General features: G+C 44.8%; 1 pseudogene; it reads left to right on the top strand.

Annotated features, from left to right (window-relative positions):
- The first annotated feature begins 206 nt into the window (after nt 1-206).
- On the top strand, nt 207-366 carry LOC121000100 (annotated as a pseudogene).
- Nucleotides 367-6622: the final 6256 nt, after the last annotated feature.

Genomic DNA, 6622 nt, shown 5'->3' with positions numbered 1-6622 from the left:
TGGGTTTTGAACCTGAGAGCTGTAATCCCAGTAGTCTAAATAAATAACGTGCTTCTCACCCTTGGGACACTGGTAGTGGTCATTCTCTCCAATATCCAATGTGGTACAGGCTGGCTTAGGGTAGTGCTTATACTTAACTGGCAGAGGAGATACCATGATCACCAAGGTGGTTCTCACTAAGGTGGTTTTAGTTCTCCCAGGCTAAGGTCACTTCTCGGCCTTTTAGCTAAGATCAAGTGTGGTATCTGTTCTTAACAGTGATTGAACCGTGCCACTGAGATGGAGCAGATCTACACACAGAGGTTATCTTGTAGGTGTATGACAGTGGCTGAAACATTGCCACCCGTAGGCGACTGCGGACTTCTGGATTAAAGTCATGGGCCAGGTTGTTTGAAAGTCTGAGGTGCAAAGTGGTGATTCTGGGGTGCCTGAACACACTGGGGGTGGGAGCTGACTGCATGGTGCTACATTTGCACACACTTCACTTTATCACTTTTTAATGCACTCACCTCTTTTTGCCTGGGCCTACTGGCTAGACAAGATGAGGAATTATTTAAATTCTGGGCAAATGTCCAGACTGTCATGGCACACATACACTTATTTATTTCTTTTGTTTCTAGTTTATAGGGTGGTGACAGCATTGTGGGTTACCAGGTTAGGCCTAGGGGAAGGTGTGGCCATTAGGTTCCTCACTCCCCTGCAAACCCTTTGGCTTCTCCCTTCGGGGAGGAGCCAGACCTCGACTGAGGCTCTTGGCCAACACCTGGGGTGGCAGCTTAGGTGGAAGCTAGAGCAAGATAGGCACTTTCTCGGCTTTGGCTGAGGGTGGCACTAGTCCCCAACCCTTGCATGTGCCTTCTGGCCTGGATGGTTTGGGAATGGTTTATGTGGAGTCCTTCTCTTAGAGAGGACCTGGGATAGAACGCATCCTAGTGCACTTTCTGTGTGGCACTCTGCACATTTTGTTGCACTTGGTAAAGAAAGTCACGTTCCTTATTTATTTTTTTATTTTTTGAAGTGCTTAACTTGGTCTGTAGGGCTCATGCAGAAGACTGCTGTTGACTTCCCTTGCTCCTTTCTTCGGGCTCTGTCACCACTCTGCTGACTTTAATACCACTCTTCCAGCCCCTGAAATAAATGTAAAGAGCTGGTGGCTGGGCACTGATGGTGCTGATGGCCATACATTTACTGAATTGTGATCACTTGGGAGTGACAGTGGTGCCCATGTGATTAACCATGGAGTAAAGGTTTTTACGTTATAAATTTTGCGGCGTTCATTTTTCAACATAAATAACATAATTACTTTATTCTCTGGATCAGTACAATCACAGCGATAACAAAGACATAGTTGTTTTTTTTTTACTTTTTACTACAGTCGTGGCCAAAAGTTTTGAGAATTACATAAATATTGGAAATTGGAAAAGTTGCTGCTTAAGTTTTTATAATAGAAATTTGCATATACTCCAGAATGTTATGAAGAGTGATCAGATGAATTGCATAGTCCTTCTCTGCCATGAAAATTAACTTAATCCCAAAAAAACCTTTCCACTGCAATTACTGCATTTCATTGCTGTCATAAAAGGACCTGCTGAGATCATTTCAGTAATCGTCTTGTTAACTCAGGTGAGAATGTTGACGAGCACAAGGCTGGAGATCATTATGTCAGGCTGATTGGGTTAAAATGGCAGACATGACATGTTAAAAGGAGGGTGATACTTGAAATCATTGTTCTTCCATTGTTAACCATGGTGACCTGCAAAGAAACGCGTGCAGCCATCATTGCGTTGCATAAAAATGGCTTCACAGGCAAGGATATTGTGGCTACTAAGATTGCACCTCAATCAACAATTTTTTTGGATCATCAAGAACTTCAAGGAAAGAGGTTCAATTCTTGTTAAGAAGGCTTCCGGGCGTCCAAGAAAGTCCAGCAAGCGCCAGGATCGTCTCCTAAAGAGGATTCAGCTGCGGGATCGGAGTGCCACCAGTGCAGAGCTTGCTCAGGAATGGCAGCAGGCAGGTGTGAGCGCATCTGCACGCACAGTGAGGCGAAGACTTTTGAAAGATGGCCTGGTGTCAAGAAGGGCAGCAAAGAAGCCACTTCTCTCCAAAAAAAACATCAGGGACAGATTGATCTTCTGCAGAAAGTATGGTGAATGGACTGCTGAGGACTGGGGCAAAGTCATATTCTCCGATGAAGCCTCTTTCCGATTGTTTGGGACATGTGGAAAAAGGCTTGACCGGAGAAGAAAAGGTGAGCGCTACCATCAGTCCTGTGTCATGCCAACAGTAAAGCGTCCTGAGGCCATTCATGTGTGGGGTTGCTTCTCAAACAAAACAAAAACCCACTAATTCTGACAAACTCCAAGAAGTGATTATGAAAGAATGGGTTTCTATCAGTCAGGAATTGGCCCAGAAGTTGATTGAGAGCATGCCCAGTTGAATTGCAGAGGTCCTGAAAAAGAAGGGCCAACACTGCAAATACTGACTCTTTGCATAAATGTCAAGTAATTGTCGATAAAAGCCTTTGAAACGTATGAAGTGCGTGTAATTATATTTCACTACATCACAGAAACAACTGAAACAAAGATCTAAAAGCAGTTTAGCAGCAAACTTTGTGAAAACTAATATTTGTGTCATTCTCAAAACTTTTGGCCACGACTGTACTTTTGCTCAATGAAAACCCTTTCTTAGAAAAGGAAAACAATTTTACTTTTTCATCTTTTTTTTTTTTTTCGGCAATCACCATACGGGACAAATTATATGACAATGGTATGGTGCAGGTCATTACAGATAAAATCATATGTGAATGGGATTTTATTTTTTCAATTTTTCCATTCAAAAGCATTTTTTTCAATGAAAAAAGGGTATTTTTGGATTATTTTTTTTTTGCTGTACTGATAGTCCCCAGCAGGCTGCGCAAGAGAGGCATGACCTGCTAGGATAGACTGCATAAAGTATAAAAGGAAGAAAAAATGTAGCGTATGTTGGGGGCATAGAAGGGAAGGAAAGAGAGAAAGGAGGGATATTGAGAGGGGGAAGAAAGACAGAGGAAGAAAGGTGAGGGAACGGATATAGACGAGAGAAGGAAAGGGGGGGTGAGGGGGAAAGGGAAATGCGCCAAGGCATACTCACAGATGTGATGAGAAAGAAAGGGGAATAGGTGAATGATAAGGCTGCTCACACCAAGTTGGACTGACAGTCCACAGCGGCCTGACTCGCAGGCCGCAGCATGCAATGAATACGCGAGAGAAAAAGAAGAATCAGTGGGCGCTCCACTGATTCTTCTTTTTTTCTCGCGTATTCATAGGATGGACTACAGGCGGTGTTGGGGCCTTCAGTGTGCTTTAGACTGCCGTGCAGAGAAATTTGCATCCAGCAATGTTATTTGTGGAATGCTGAAGGGAAAGACTCCTTCTGTATACCACTAGGGGGTTTAACAATCGGGATCAACACTTCTGCCAATCCAGGTCATTAGAGCAGGAGGACAGTTCTCATGTGAGAGCTAAACCCCTGCTTTCCGTTGCACAGTAGACCTGTGCAGTGCTTAGACCGGGCCGCCAAAAAAAGCATATAGGTGGTCATTAAGGGGTTAAGGTGGCCAGCTGTGTATGGAGATTTAGTAGCAATGCTCCATGGGAAATTACACTGGGAAGTAGTAGGTGTCGCTATGATCTGCAGATGATGACATTTACAAACCCCTAGCTCCAATCTCTGGCATGTGGGAGAGACATAAAAGCCAGATTGAAAGCAAAGTTTTTTAGCTCAAAAATCGGGGCCAAGTCATGTGGGATGATTGTATGATGCCTCCTGTTCTTAAGCATGCCAGTTATTGTAAACTTGTTGCAAACTTAGAGGCACAGAATCCTTGATCTGAGAGACCTTGGTTTATCACTTTGGCAAATAGCTACACACAGGGCCGGTGCAAGGATTTTTTGCCAACACAAGCGAAGCTACATTTTGGCGCCCTTCCCCTTCGCAGCTCACCTGGCCCTGGTCCCGTCTGCAACAGCTGGCTTCTCCTCTGTGTGGTCCTGGTATCTTCTCTCTGCTTCAGACATTCGCTGGTTTGAGGACCATATTTTCCGCCCTCTAAGATGCACCTGCCCATAAGACGCACCTAGGTTTTAGAGGAGGATAATAAGAATAAAATATTTTCCATTGCACCTCAGGTCAGACCAGCAATCAGACCCCCAATGTTAATCAGACCTCAGATCAGCCCCCCCAATGCCTCAGAACAGCCCCCCATGTCAGCCATCAGCCCCCCTTGTCAGCCATCAGCCTCCCATGTCAGCCATCAGCCTCCCATGTCAGCCATCAGCCCCCATGTCAGCCATCAGCCCCCCATTTCAGCCATCAGTCCCCCATGTCAGCCATCAGCCCCCCATGTCAGCCATCAGCCCCCATGTCAGCCATCAGCCTCCCATGTCAGCCATCAGCCCCCCCATGTCAGCCATCATGCCCTCATGTCAGCCATCAGCCCCCATGTCAGCCATCATGCCCCCATATCAGCCATCATGCCCGCCATCATGCCCCCCAAGTCAGCCATATGAAAAACACATAACCTCTACAAACCAAATAGAGTACAAAAGTATATTACATTGCAAATGCTATGCTAATAACTTAGAGATGCTTAGCAAATACATTTTGTACAAAATTATTTGAGCCCGTCTGCCGCACGCCAAGGCGATCTCTATAAGACGGGTCCTAACACTAAAGCTCACCTGTTGGGTGCCATGACAGCGACCATGAAATCCAGGATGTGCAGGTCCCACATGCATGCTGGGCCCCTTTTGGTTTATATCTGTGTGGTGCCAAAATGGCCTCCATTGAATCCAGGGACTACAAATACCAGCATGCATGCTGAGCAGACTATGTACTCATGCTAATTAAAAATCAGCCTGTGAGGCAGAAGAGGGGCTAAAGGAGTGCACGACCATAGGAGTCAGTCACAACTCCTATATATAATACTACAAGTCAGCCATCAGCGCAAATAAAAAAAACTAAAAAAAAACTTACCTCTCCTGCTCCTGGATGCCGCCGCTCCTCACCACCAGCTCTCTTCTTCCTGGTTCTCGGCTGTCAGCTGTGAAGGCTGCGCACAGTGAGGTCACATGGTGCGCTGCCCTTTACAGCACCACAGCCGAGCGGAGGACCGGTCCTCCGGTACTAATGAAGCGCTTCCAAAATGGAAGCACTTTATTAGTATTCGCCCTATAAGACCCAGGGGCAAAAATATGGGGTATTTAAAAAAAAACTTTTCATTTTTTCCGCCCCCCCCCGTCTCTGCGCCCTAAGGCAGCCGCTTGGTCTGCCTTATTATAGCACCGGCCCTGGCTACGCACCTAGGCCGAGATGCCGGCACTGTTCAACATTGAGTGTCCCGGTGGTTGACAGGTCTCATTTTCAATGATAGCTGGAGCCAGGTTTGTAGACCATGTGGACAATGCCATGAAGAGGTATTCACAAGGGAACATCACTTTGGTCCTGCTCCCCGGATTTTGGTGTGCAGTAGAATAATGTACGGTAGCCAGACCCCTCTAGTCTTCAGTTTGAGTATACTAACAGCTCAGCATTACATTGATTTGGTCGTTGAATCAGTGGTTTGGCCATTTCTCCAAAGTTTCCCAGGAGCCATTTTTCAATAAGACAATGCCAGACCGCGTGTTGCTCGTGGTACTGTGAGCAGCCTGCGTGGCCTAAATGTGCAGCGTCTCCAGACTTGTCTCCCACCGAGCACATCTGGGAAGTCATTGGTCGGCAATTGTAAAGGGAGCTGCCATCAGTGGATCTTGATGATTTGTTTCCCAAGCAAAGAGAACCATCTCACACTAAAATGCTTGTTTAAAAAGTTGGGCTTTAACTCATAGGGAGCCACTTCCAAAGCTGGCGCTAGCGAGACCATTCTCATTGTCTCAGAATACAGAGGGCAAAATACATACAGCTCGGAGGCAAGGTTTGTAAAAGGGCCAACCTGAACTGACACATGCTATATATCACTGTGTAGTCTTAACCATTTCATTGCCAGAGTGTTTACCCTCCTTACTTCCAGGCCAATTTTTCCTTTTTTAGCAATGGGCTTGTCTAACTGCAAATAACTAATTAATTTTTGGGCCAGCCTACATGTAGATGATATAATTTTTCAAGGGACACCTTAGACCTTTCTTTTGTGCCATTAAATGACAGATATAATATTAAAAATATATATGTTTAAGGAAAAACTGAAAATTATGTGGGACAAAATATTTCAAGACAAAACATTTCTAAAACCATTACCATATGTTTGTACCATGAAAATGGGCGCTATTTGTGTACTGGCCGGGCCCACGCAAGACTTCAAAGGACTAAAGAGTATTTTGGATTTTAGTGGCCTCTTTTCCTATGGTTGGTTCTATGGCACTGTACTGCCAGAACAGATGTTGTACAGCACCAAAATATAAGAAACTCCTTCAAAGTGACTTTTTTATGTTGACCCTCTAAGGAAGTCATCTTGGGGAAATTTGGATATTTTAAGTTTTTGGCTTTTTTTTACATTTTTTTCTAAATGTAATAAATATGCGTGGGTTTGTATGATTTAAGCACAAAAAAACCTGCTATAATTAAAAGGAATACTTACATATTTTTT

The sequence above is a fragment of the Bufo bufo genome, chromosome 4 (genome assembly GCF_905171765.1).
Source record: "Bufo bufo chromosome 4, aBufBuf1.1, whole genome shotgun sequence".
Lineage (NCBI taxonomy): Eukaryota > Metazoa > Chordata > Amphibia > Anura > Bufonidae > Bufo > Bufo bufo.
This window is presented reverse-complemented; position numbering and strand designations above follow the sequence as displayed.